Source organism: Schistocerca piceifrons, unplaced genomic scaffold (assembly GCF_021461385.2).
Source record: "Schistocerca piceifrons isolate TAMUIC-IGC-003096 unplaced genomic scaffold, iqSchPice1.1 HiC_scaffold_2513, whole genome shotgun sequence".
In the NCBI taxonomy this organism is placed as follows: Eukaryota; Metazoa; Arthropoda; class Insecta; order Orthoptera; family Acrididae; genus Schistocerca; species Schistocerca piceifrons.
This window is the reverse complement of record NW_025728458.1, coordinates 354,743-367,606: the sequence shown is the minus strand read 5'-3', so window position 1 is coordinate 367,606 and position 12,864 is coordinate 354,743.

Sequence of the window (12,864 nt, the reverse complement as noted above, 5' to 3'; positions counted from 1 at the left end):
GGAGTAAGACAGGGTTGTAGCCTCTCCCCGATGTTATTCAATCTGTATATTGAGCAAGCAGTAAAGGAAACAAAAGAAAAATTCAGAGTAGGTATTAAAATCCATGGAGAAGAAATAAAAACTTTGAGGTTCGCAGATGACATTGTAATTCTGTCAGAGACAGCAAAGGACTTGGAAGAGCAGTTGAACGGAATGGATGGTGTCTTGAAGGGAGGATATAAGATGAACATCAACAAAAGCAAAACGAGGATAATGGAATGTAGTCGAATTACGTCAGGTGATGTTGAGGGAATTAGATTAGGAAATGAGACACTTAAAGTAGTAAAGGAGTTTTGCTATTTGGGGAGCAAAATAACTGATGATGGTCGAAGTAGAGAGGATGTAAAATGTAGACTGGCAATGGCAAGTAAAGCGTTTCTGAAGAAGAGAAATTTGTTAACATCCAGTATAGATTTCAGTGTCAGGAAGTCGTTTCTGAAAGTATTTGTATGGAAGTGAAACATGGATGGTAAATAGTTTGGACAAGAAGAGAATAGAAGCTTTTGAAATGTGGTGCTACAGAAGAATGCTGAAGATTAGATGGGTAGATCACATAACTAATGAGGAGGTACTGAATAGGATTGAGGAGAAGAGGAGTTTGTGGCACAACTTGACCAGAAGAAGGGATCGGTTGGTAGGACATGTTCTGAGGCATCAAGGGATCACCAATTTAGCACTGGAGGGCAGCGTGGAGGGTAAAAATCGTAGGGGGAGATCAAGAGATGAATACACTAAGCAGATTCAGAAGGATGTAGGTTGCAGTAGGTACTGGGAGATGAAGAAGCTTGCACAGGATAGAGTAGCTTGGAGAACTGCATCAAACCAGTCTCAGGACTGAAGACCACAACAACAACAGCACCTTTGGACCCTCTAAGTTTGCTATCTTCTAATTAACAGCTAAAATGTAATAGATGAGTATTTTGTGTACGTATAGTTTCTGTAATTCTTGCACCTATAAATAGGGATCATGCACAAAGCATAAGTCATCACACAGTTGTTGACGTACAAATCTATCAGAGTTGGGGCCTAGCAATGAACTTATGCACAATCTGTTTCTTCATATAACTCGTCAGTGCCCCAGAATAAAATTGTAAACATGTAGTTTTCAGAGAGTGTGAAGCTGGTATTCACTACGCCTTATAATGCCTGTGTTAACACTTTAAAAGCTGTGTTAAGCCTCTCAGATTATGTGAAGTGTTGACCTGTGGTATTTTATATGGAAAGTACTCTACACAATCCAATCTTAGAATTAGAGCACTGATGAATGAAAGTGAACTTGTGGTACACCACTGGATGGTGAACAAACATCTTTTCAAGACTTACAACAAGAACTACAAAATGTGAAAAGTTAGGAATATTACAACATGAAGCAGAAACATTCTGCAGTACCCATGAATTTTCAGAAATTATCTTACTAGACTCTTTTTGTATATTTTTCCAGAACACAAACTTAAGGATGTAAATTCCCCTTACCTGTAATGTTTAACGCAGAGTAGTTTTGATTTTTCCAGTAGGTAGACAGATGATAGTGTCCTGTGTAGTGTTTCAAATATTTTCTCAAATATTTGCTGAATCTGAATCTGTATGAGTTGTTTTTTGAAGTCCACTGTTAATTTTTAAAGTTATCCTTAGACTAATCAGTTTGTGTTTAGTGTATTTATAAAAAAACTGCTTCGAATGGTGGCTTTTGCCTGTTAGTGACTACTACACTTTGCACACTTGCTGAAGGGTGTGACTTCTCCTGGAAAGCCCTATAAAAATGAAGCTAAACATATACCACATGTCTAAATGTCCAGTGTAAAGAAAGCACAAAACTGTATTTCTGTGATGAAAACCATAACTAATACAACAAGTAACTATAAAACCTGCAACTCAGTGATATTTCTGTTAAAAATGTAAACAAAATGTATTTTATTATCAAATCTCATTAAAATTGAAAAAAGCAGCTGTTTCAAAGACTGACTACTACTTTTGTCTGTGATGTTTAAGAATTAAATCGCTTTGGTATTCTGACACGCTAGGTATTTGACATACGTATTTTCTTTTGTAATATATGGTTAAAAGTGAATTTCTCCTGTTCCTACTCAAAATCTCTTCCTCTCTGGGGAAACATTTAAGTGAAAAATAATTGAAAGTGTAGTCTGTGGAAGGTTGGCCATCTGGCTTTTGTTGTAATGGTGCACAATCAGCCACTACAAAATATTTAATTAGATATTAAATATTGGCTTCACCCTCAAATTAACATTATAAATACTTTGCATATTTATAATTTTCAAACATTAATATTTGCAAAGTTCATTTTATCAGAATTTTTATGGGCTTGCATGGGCATATTTAACTGCAGTAAGCAACAAGACTTTGGTTTATTTCACAATGTCTGTGAGATCACAATTGAATTTATTTCTGTCATGGAAATGCTTAACATCAAATGCCATCTTGCTATGAATAAACTTATTTTTCATGAGTACAAATCTTTACTCTACATAGGTTGCCTCTCTTCACAACAACTAATTTAAATGGTAATAACAGTAAAAGTTTCGGGCTACTTCTGATATCTTCTAGCGAGTGGCAAGTTTTGCTAATGTAATTAAACCATTACAAGCAAAACTCTATCCATTTTTACTAATACTTGTGCCTCCATAGCAACCTTGATTACCATTAGCATAAATGTAAACTGTATTTGTGACTGTGCAGAATATATGTGATTCCAACATTGTAATAAATATCCTTTACTTTTTTCGCCAACAATCCCGACCACATTTTAGATTAAAATCAGAACATCTTAATATGAAAGAAGAGAGGGAAAATATAAGGCTCTGTTTTATGATGGGATTTATGGAACAGTGTTCAAGCAAATGAATGGAATGAATACTGCACAAGAGCCAGTATGTAACATGATCAATGAAAATTCATGACAACTCACTTCTTAGTGCTTTCTGGCACTGGTGTTGCATTCTTTAATGCTGTAATCTAACTTCACTCTTATCTTAAATTTATAGAAGGCATTGGTAAAATAAAAACATTTCCTGCTTCCTTACACTGATATTACATCCTTAATTACGGAACATTTAATGTCAGATGTTAATCATCTACTATGATATATTGCAGTAAGTAGTTGAGCTGTTTATTTTCAGTCACTGTGTCTTCCATTTGTGTATTTACAGTGTGATTAACAGCTTTAATCAATAGTCACAACATGGAAGGATGGGATGGGTACTGTTTCAATTTTCTTGTCAGCAAAGAGGTAGTCACAGAAGCAAACAGTTCCATTTACTTCTGTGATTCTGTGTGTAAATTCCCTGTTTCCACTCCTGATTTATTACATTTTAAAGTGATAAGTGTATAAAATGTTCTCATAATTGAAAGGTGTCATTTTTTCAATTTGAAACAGTATAGCAAATTATTTCAGTGAGTTCCAGAGTCTCAGCTGCAGAAAACTGACTGCACAGTTCTAAGGGTGTGTAACTGGTAACAGTAAACCTGCACCATATACAAACAGTACCACTGGAACAGGTGGTGTTGAAGATACAGGCTAATCATATGAAGTAATTCCTTCATATTTGGAGTTTCAAAATATCTACATATCTCACTCATTTCAACAACAGTACACACATGATTTGTGACAAAATATGAGTGGGTGTGTAAGGGAGGCAAGATGGGTGGCTCATTGTGGAAAGAAGTGTAGAATGTAAGAATGAGTAAATCATAGAGAGTGTCCATGTCTAAAGAGTAGTGTATTTGGGTTGGTCCAGTCTGTGGAAGTAAACAAGCTCAGTTAACACCACTGATTAAAATACATAAACATAGGAATTCCAAAGTTTATTTAATTGCATACAGACAAAGAAAAAAGAATGTGGTAAATGACCTTGTAGCAGAGCAAGGGAAAGAAATTTTTTAAAAGTACAAGATATGTTTCACACAGTATATTTTGTAGCTACAGCTTAACCATATTTGGTCTTCCAAAACCTTGTAGATTTGCAAAATGAAAACAGCCTCCACATGGGCAAAGCATTGTTGGCTCAACAGATTATTACACAATAACTGCATTGCAGAAACTGAGAGACAAGCTCCGTTCACAATATCAAAGAATTCCAGTATGTGATGATATATGTAGTTCACTGAACTTCAGAAAATATATGCAGAAACAATAGACCTCGAACTTTCGAAATTTCTAAGTATGGTTTTTCTTCAAGGTATTTGAATGACAAGTGGAGCATGTAGTGATGGTGTTAGTGTAATGCTAGATAAAAATTTTAGTGTTTTATAACTACTTAAGCACAGGTACAAAAAGGTATTCAAATGGCATTGTGCCAGTACATTGAATTGATTAAAACAAGAAATTTCCTGTAAATAATGTGCATGTGTTGTTGACAAAATCTGAAAAGGAAAAATTAAACTGGCATCACAAATGCTATAAAACCGGTAAGATTGTCTCACCTTACTCTTACAATTTCTATTAGCAGCATGTGACGTGTGCCTAAGTATAAAAATTTCCATTATGAACCCCTAAAAAGGGATGCATAATTCACATGGAAATTATTCAGATTTAGGGTAATATGGTTGTGAATTGCAAGATTTATCCTACATTTGCCACAAACACTATTACAGGCATGCATTCCCACACACAATTATTGAAACTTTCACTGGGAATGAGTTCTCCCTCACTTACTATTATCAAGCATGTTTTTGTTAGCTAAGTATCTATAGACAGATTTTATAACATTTGCTATTGGCATTGAGCGGGGGGGGGGGGGGGGGGGGATGGTTGTGTCTATATTCATTGGCAGGTACACTAGTTCTCCAATACGTGGCAACTTGGGGCCTCTGGACAGAGAGAATGACAGAGATCCTCTATTAACAGCAGCAGGAACTGCCATAAACTTTAATTAGCATGAGATATGGGCCTCACAAGACTTCATTCATGTGTATAAGTTATAAAAACACTCCATCCTTGGTACAATTGATTGTATGACTTACTGGTAGCTAAGCATGGAACATACTTGCATTAAAACTTGCAGTACCCTGTTTCAAGATAACAGTGCACTGAAAATTTCTGACATGTCATGATTACTGCTAAATGTCATTAACATTGCATCAATTTAATCTTCCAAAAAGTGCTATCATGACACAGGACACTAATTCACATGATGAGGTGCTAACATAATGGATAATGTCGTAGTTTATGCAGTTGACATAGGTTATTTTCCTGCTACATGAAAATATTTTGTTCTTAGTGTTAACACATTCTGGTACTTTATTAGGAATGTAATGAAGTATGTTCTGCAATATTAAATGTTATTTATGTTTCCATCTGATTTGAAAACAGATAATGAAATAAATTTTTGGTAAATTCAGAGTATGGGGCTAGGCAGAAACCTGAGGACAGTTTAAGTTATTGTGAGTGAAAGAAACAACAATAAAATTTGTATTGTTCCTAGTTACAGAGTAGATCATAGCTCCTGCAGTTGTCAATGTTGAGTGTGATGTCATACTTGCAGAAATTCTTGTGAAATGGGTGCTACCCTATTTCCAATCACAAAGAGTAAAATGAAAACAGTGCTGTAATGATGCTCAGCCGTTGCATACACTCACTTAGCACCAGGCTGGCCATCTTGCAAAGCAGAGGTCAAAGAATAGACATTCACATATTCTGGAATGTAACTAAAAATGATGAGTAAATTAAGTTGGTCAGTTTCCCACATCATGGATCCCTTAAATATGGTTACTTTCACATAAATTTTGGTGGATGTTATTCTTGAAGCTGTCATCTTGTTTGCACAACTCATTTACCTGGCATATTCAAAGATCAAATCCCATATAAACAATTTTATTGTATTCTCACTAGCCTGTAAGTATCTATGAAAAACTGTAGAGTTATTGATTTGTATTGTTTCTAACTGCATAGAAACTGTAATCTCATTTACTCAATGGAGTTAATAGTGTACAACCTAATATTTGGCAGAGATGTTGCTTTGATTTTTGTGCACAATACTTTGATGGCATAACTATCTTCAGGTTTCTGGGAGTTTGGCTGTTTTGTGTACTGGCTACCTGAAATCCAACAAGACTGAACTATTGAACAGGCAATACAGTCAAAGGCAAGAATGCTTGAGAAAGAAGAGACAGAGATTGAGGAAGTGCAAGTGTCCTAATTATATTTCCCAGAAACTTTTCTTGGTGTAAGAAGAGCAAAATAAGGGAAAGAATGTTGGCTATGTGTAGATACCTGAAAGTAGCTGAGTAAAAAACAGTTGTAGATGTAATTTATGTGTCGTAAAGCACACTAATCTCAGCCAAAATAGTAACATAGTAGCAAGTATTGCAGCCTGTTTTCCACCCTGTGATCAAAAACAGATTTTTTTCTTTACTTCTTCTTTTTCCATGAGGTATTCCCAAATCTGATAACCATTTGAGTAGTAAAAGAGTTACATTAATTGTAAAGTTCAACTGGATTTGCGTCACACATTTATTATACAGGGTGTTCATTTTAAGTGATGACATTGAAATATCTCAAACTACACATTAGATCAAAAAAGTTACAATTCCAGTTTGTTTAAGAGTGAACATCCAACAATACCCCACTCGATCTGCCCCCTTTTGTGTGTGGGTGGCAGGGACCTACTTTGCAATGATCTGCAGTTCCCACTGAATATTTCAGATTAAGATTCTAAAGCAAAATCTGCATACATTTTATCTCAAGCAATTTCTTCATTTTGTCGCTGATGGTGATATAATTGAAGGGATAAAAATGTGTATAGTCACAATTTATAACATGGTACTCAGTGGCCCTTGGGTGTTCAATGAATCATAAGGCCCCAACTAGTTGCTGTGGGGGTAGCACAGGCCTAGATTAACTTTTAATTGGTAAACCCCTTAGCAGAATTTTATTCCTCAGACATAATGAACGAGGGACTACTTGATGTGCCACCATGACTGTGTAGCAAACTAAGACTTATCATAACTGTCAGTAACAACCAGTTAAATGTTTGCACAGTATTTGAAGGTGTTACAATCCTTTTAGTCTCATAATATAAGAATGAGATGTTTTATTCTTGTGTCTAGTCTTCAGAAAGACTTGGAGCACTCCCTTGAATGATGCTGACCACAGAAAAATTTGAAACACATTTTGAATACCATGAGCATTGCAAGAATGCAGGTTTGCCAGTGACATTTCTCCATATGAATTTCACTTACGAAACAGAATTAAGATTGAAGATTTCACACATGGGCAATAAATTGACTTGCAAACCATGTGTAATGGATCATCACTTTTCTAGAAACATCCACTTGTTAATCATTTTTGGTAAAGATACACAACATGATTTTCACTGAAAAGTTTCAAACAATTTTCTTATTGATTTATTCTTCTTCCTCAAATTTATTCAGCAGCAAACATGGCCAATGCTGTTTCAGTATGCAGTGGAATATATTTGTGTAGTAAACTTATGTGGGTCAGGATAGAAAAACAAAAATACAAGTAAGTGGGGTTTCAAACACAGGGCACAAAATGTGAAGCTGTGATGCTAGCCACTCTGCCACCACTTCATGTATTACTTATGCACTAAAAGGTACATAATGTTCCTGAAACTTTGACTGTCATTTACTCAAAACAGTAGAGTGTCTACACAGGTAAGTAAAGTGTTTGCTCATTTTGACCACTCTTAAACTGAATGAAGTTTCTGGGAAATCAGGGTGTGGCACTTGCTATGTTCTCCTCGTAAGGTAGAAGCTATCCTTTGTAATATTGATGACCTAGGTCTCCAAAATCTGGATGCATATTATATTTCATGTGAATGTTGCACCTTTTAGCTGTGGCAGACTGCCTGAACAGGTAAAGAAAGGTGCAAGGAACACCAGTCATATATCTGACTAAAACAGAGCAAAGCAGCTGTCACCAAGCAGAGCCTCCAATATAATTGTGAAACGAAATATGAAACTAGTATGGTGGTGGGAACAGTCACCGGAACAGCATAGTTTATATATTGAAATAAAGACATCAGGGAACCTGTTACACTAGACAGGGGGATCAATTTAAATAATGCTTGGTATATGGCAATCAGTGCCCATAACATTTTCCAGAGTTAGAAATTCTGAATTTGTAGTTGACAGGATCAATGCTAGCTCTTAAAAAAAATAAAAAAAGGACATATCCATCAAATGGTATAGTACAGTTCAGGAATGTAACTCAGCTACAAGTAAGTGAGAGACTAAACAATACTTCAGTCTGGTCCAAGCAGTGAGCACACAACAGCAAAACTCTGAGCACCTGAAAGACAGCTGGGTCTATCAATGAAATATGGTGCACAGAATGGAAGCACAAGTAATCATAAAAAAATTGGTACCTAGACACATATTTGCTCAATTTTGTTTTCTTTACTTTGTTTTATTCACATTTTGTCAGTTGTGACTTCCTCTTACCAACAAATTTAATGACACTGTCATCACAGGGTAAGTGTTCCAGTTCCAGCTATGCCCAGGTCCATGGTTTGCTTTGTTGAGTAATACATTAGAGCCAATTATACTTAATTTAAGTGCTGTGCTGTCCAAATGATACACAGAAATTATTTTCATGTCTCCCCTTTTTGTTTGGAAGTGCACTTGGCTGTGATAATAAAACTTGTGGCTTTCTTGATTAACACATGTTATACTGATATCAAAATATAAGGTTAAAAACTCTTTCAGGATTGATACACTTCAACCAACAAAAATAATGTTCAATTCTGTAAGTTGGCAAGGTGGAACCAAAGTCCTACAAACTTAAACAGTTCTTTGTTCTTGTTTGAATCTAGGGTTTTCAAAGAAAAATGTTGGTTTGAAAGTCTTATCAGGATGACAAGACTTTATAGTATAAACCGATAGATAAAAAATTGACTCACCAAGCAGTGGCAGGGGAACACACACACACAAAGGATTTACTTTTACAAGCCTTTGGAGCCAGTGGCTCCTTCTTCAGGCAGAAGGGTTGAAGGGGAAGGAAGAAGGGTGAAGGAAAAGTACTGGAGAGGTTTATAGAAGGGGTATAGTTCAGAAAAGTCACCCAGTACCCAAGGTTAGGGGAGATACATTGGACAGGATGAAAAGGAAATACTTATTGTTGGGGACTGCAACGGACAAGATTCGAAAACCGGAGAGCTTGAAGATGGAAGACAGGGTAATATGCAGACAGATTACTGCTTAATCATCATCCAGGAGTTAATAAGACTAAAAAGCCAAGTGCATTGTACATAACAGAGGTGGAGAGGGCAGTGAAAAATTGACAGGTCAGACAACGAAAGATGTAGAAAACCAAAATGGAGTGAAGCAAAGAGTAGTTACAGTGAACAAATGCTGAGACTGAAGAAATTAACATAAATTAAGGCCAGGCAGGTGATGAGAACCAAGGACATCCGCGGAGGTCTGAGAAATTGGTGTCTGGAGGAAGAATTCAGATGGTGCGTGTGATGAACCAGGTCCCCAGATCACGAATGTCATGTAGTAGAGCATGCTCTGCAACAGGATATTGTGAGTTGCCAGTATACACCTACGCCCATTCATCGTAATTGATAATTTGGCGGTAGTCTTGCCGATGTAGAAGACATTGTTTACTTAACAGCTGGTATATGACATGTGTCATTTCGCAGGTGGCTCTCCCTCTGATAGTGAACGCATTGCCTTGTCTTGCCTTGAGAAGACAAGGCTTTCTGATTACGAGATGTGCTGATGTTGTATACTTGGCTAAACCACTGTAACAAGTTCTATAGGGGTGCACTTAATAACAGGTGGGCCTCTCACACTCATGCCCTCTCACTGCTCAGTGACACGTGTGATCCAGTAGCCAGTACTGAGAGAGAATCGCAGACAGAAAAACAATTTCTCACATCTCTCATTTTGTTCAATTTTGAGTATGTTATTTGCAGGGAACAAGATGTTTTGCAAGAAGTAGCAACTGAAATATTCGAAAGGAAAACATGAATCACTAATATCACTGACGGCAACATTTTTAATACACAAACATGACTGTACTGTTTGTAACTCATAGTTATTGCTTAAGCATGTGGCCACAGTGCATACTTTGCACACTACTCCAGGTCAGACATACTGAGATAATATAGTGAGGCCAGTAACAAAAGTTAACTTATGATGCTGATACAGGAAACTTAACTCAAAGCTGCTATGCGGGGGTCACTCCAAAAGAAATGCACACCATTTTTTTAATATCCATCTTTTATTCTACATGTTTGAAAGTTGTACACTGTGTAGATACATCCTTTAGGAAGAACATTTTCTTTTCTCCACATAATTTCCATCCCTCTCAACTGCCTTGCACCAGCTTGGAACCAGCGCCTGTATACCCGCACAGTTAAATTCTGGACCCACCTGTTGGAGCCACTGTTTGGCAGTGTGCACGAGGGAGTCATCATCTTCAAACCTTGTTCCACGAAGAGAGCCTTCCAGTTTCCCAAAGAGATGATAGTCACATGGAGCCAGGTCAGGACTGTAAGGCGGGTGTTTCAGTGTTGTCCCTCCCAGTTTTGTGATCGCTTCCACGGTTTTTTGTCTGATGTGGCCGTGCATTCTCGTGCAACAGCAAAACATGCCGCTTTTGCCGATGTGGTCAAACACGACCCAATCGAGCTTGAAGTTTCTTCAGTGTCATCACATATACACCAAAATTTATGGTGGTTCCACTTGGCATGATGTCCACAAGCAAGAGTCCTTTGGAATCGAGAAATACCATAGCCATAACTTTTCCAGCAGAAGGAGGCGCTTTGGTGTTCGCTAAACGAACCTGTGACGAAACGCCAATATTACACTTATGCCGCCGGCCGTGGTGGCCGAGCGGTTGTAGGCGGTTCAGTCTGGCACCGCGCGATCGCTACGGTCACAGATTCGAATCATGCCTCGGCCATGTATGTATGTGATGTCCTTAGGTTAGATAGCTTTAAGTAGTTCTAAGTTCTAGGGGACTGATGACCTCAGAAGTTATGTCCCATAGTGCTCAGAGGCATTTGAGCCATTTTTGAACACTTATGCCCCTAAACCGTAGACCTATGCACCAGTGACCCAAGCGTGCATATCCGTAACTACAGGCTGGTTCACGTAGATCTGTTACGCCATCCACGCGGGACATACCTGGCGCGCATGCGCAGTAGACAGTGATAACGCGCGAATTGCAAACACGACTGTCTGATCTGTCGTGGAGTCGTTCGTTCTTCCACGTGAAACACGAGGTGGACCGTGTGACGTATTGGAACGTCATCTGTTCGAATTATTCATCCCACTCAAGGTTCCTCTTTCATAAGAAACTGTGTATCATTATTTATTAAGTAGTTGTTAATTTCTTATGTAGGTTACTATGGTTCTGAATTACAGACTCAACACTTAGTTTTACATTACGACACTTGGTTACACAGCTATATGTGTTCATACAGCATTCTGCACATGGAGGACCCACTTGTTTTTGCAGCTGTTGCCCTGGCAGTGATAGTAAATCTTCGGACTGGGGCAGAACGGCGACGGAAACAGAAAGCCAGATGTTGTTGGTGAGTTCGATCCTGGTTGAAAAGAAGCGACAAATGCATGGGATTAAATTCACTGCTTACGAAAGAACTGAGGCTCGAAGTATACGCATGAATTTCGGACCTTCGTGAGGATGGACACGGCCTGTTTCGAGAAGCTGCTGTCTATGATAGAAGATGGAATTAACAAGTGTGACACAATCATAAGGGAGGCTATCTCACATTCTTGAAACTAAGAATAAAAACATATGTTTATACATTTGATGATTATACCAGCCTACATCACCAATAAAATACCGATAAATGCACTGCTACGATGCATGCTGGATGTAACACTACGTTTCCTGCTGACTGGGGTATCTTTCAAGAGTCTGGCTGTTAACCACATAATAACACAGCCCATCATTTCAAAACTTGTTGTCGATGTATGCTCTGCAATTTGCAGCACAACTTAAAGTTGTACTTGTGTTAATTTTCCAAGTTTGGAATGTATATATACACAGAGGGGTCCAAAAATGTATCCACTGTTTAAAAGTCCATAATCGGCAAACTAATTGACAGAGTTGTCTTATCTTTGGTAGTGTAATAGATTGTAGTTCCGGCAATCGCCACACAAGCGTTGTATTGCGTTGTTTTGTTTTGTCAGATGGCAGTCGACAGATAGTCAGTGTTTTGTTGTTAGCTGCACCTAGTTACTCGAGTAAATATGGCTGGCGCAAGGCTTACATTCGATGAAAGGAAGTCAGTTTTGAAGAGGTATTTCAAGTACCAAAACATTAATGAGGTCCAACAGCAATGGCGAAATGAGTAGCAAACAGACCCACCGACACGTTTAACGATTCGACGCATTCGAGACAAATGTGAAGCCGAGGGCTGCGTTACAGATGTACACAGACAACGATCTGGACGACCCGTAACAGCAACAAGTCCGGCTAACTCCCGCCGCGTGATACAACAGTTCACTCGCCCACCACAGAAGTCTCTGAGGCAGTGTGCCCGTGAAGCTGGAGTGAGTCGCTCGAGTGTTTGGCGACTTTTGAAGACAGCAGAGTGGAAGCTACACGGAATGAAAGAGGACGACCCAGACCGTAGAATGGAGTACTGCGAGTGGTTTACTAACATCGTGTGCAAGGATGAAGAGTTTGCAGAGATGATTGTGTGGTCTGATGAGGCACAGTTCAAACTCAGTGGCACAGTAAATCGACACAATTGCATCTACTGGGCCGCCGAAAATATGAGACGTCCCTGTAGACAAAGCCGTGAATTTGCCAGGAGTAAATGTGCGGTGTGGGTTGTCTCACCAGGGCTCGATAGGGCCGTTCTTCTT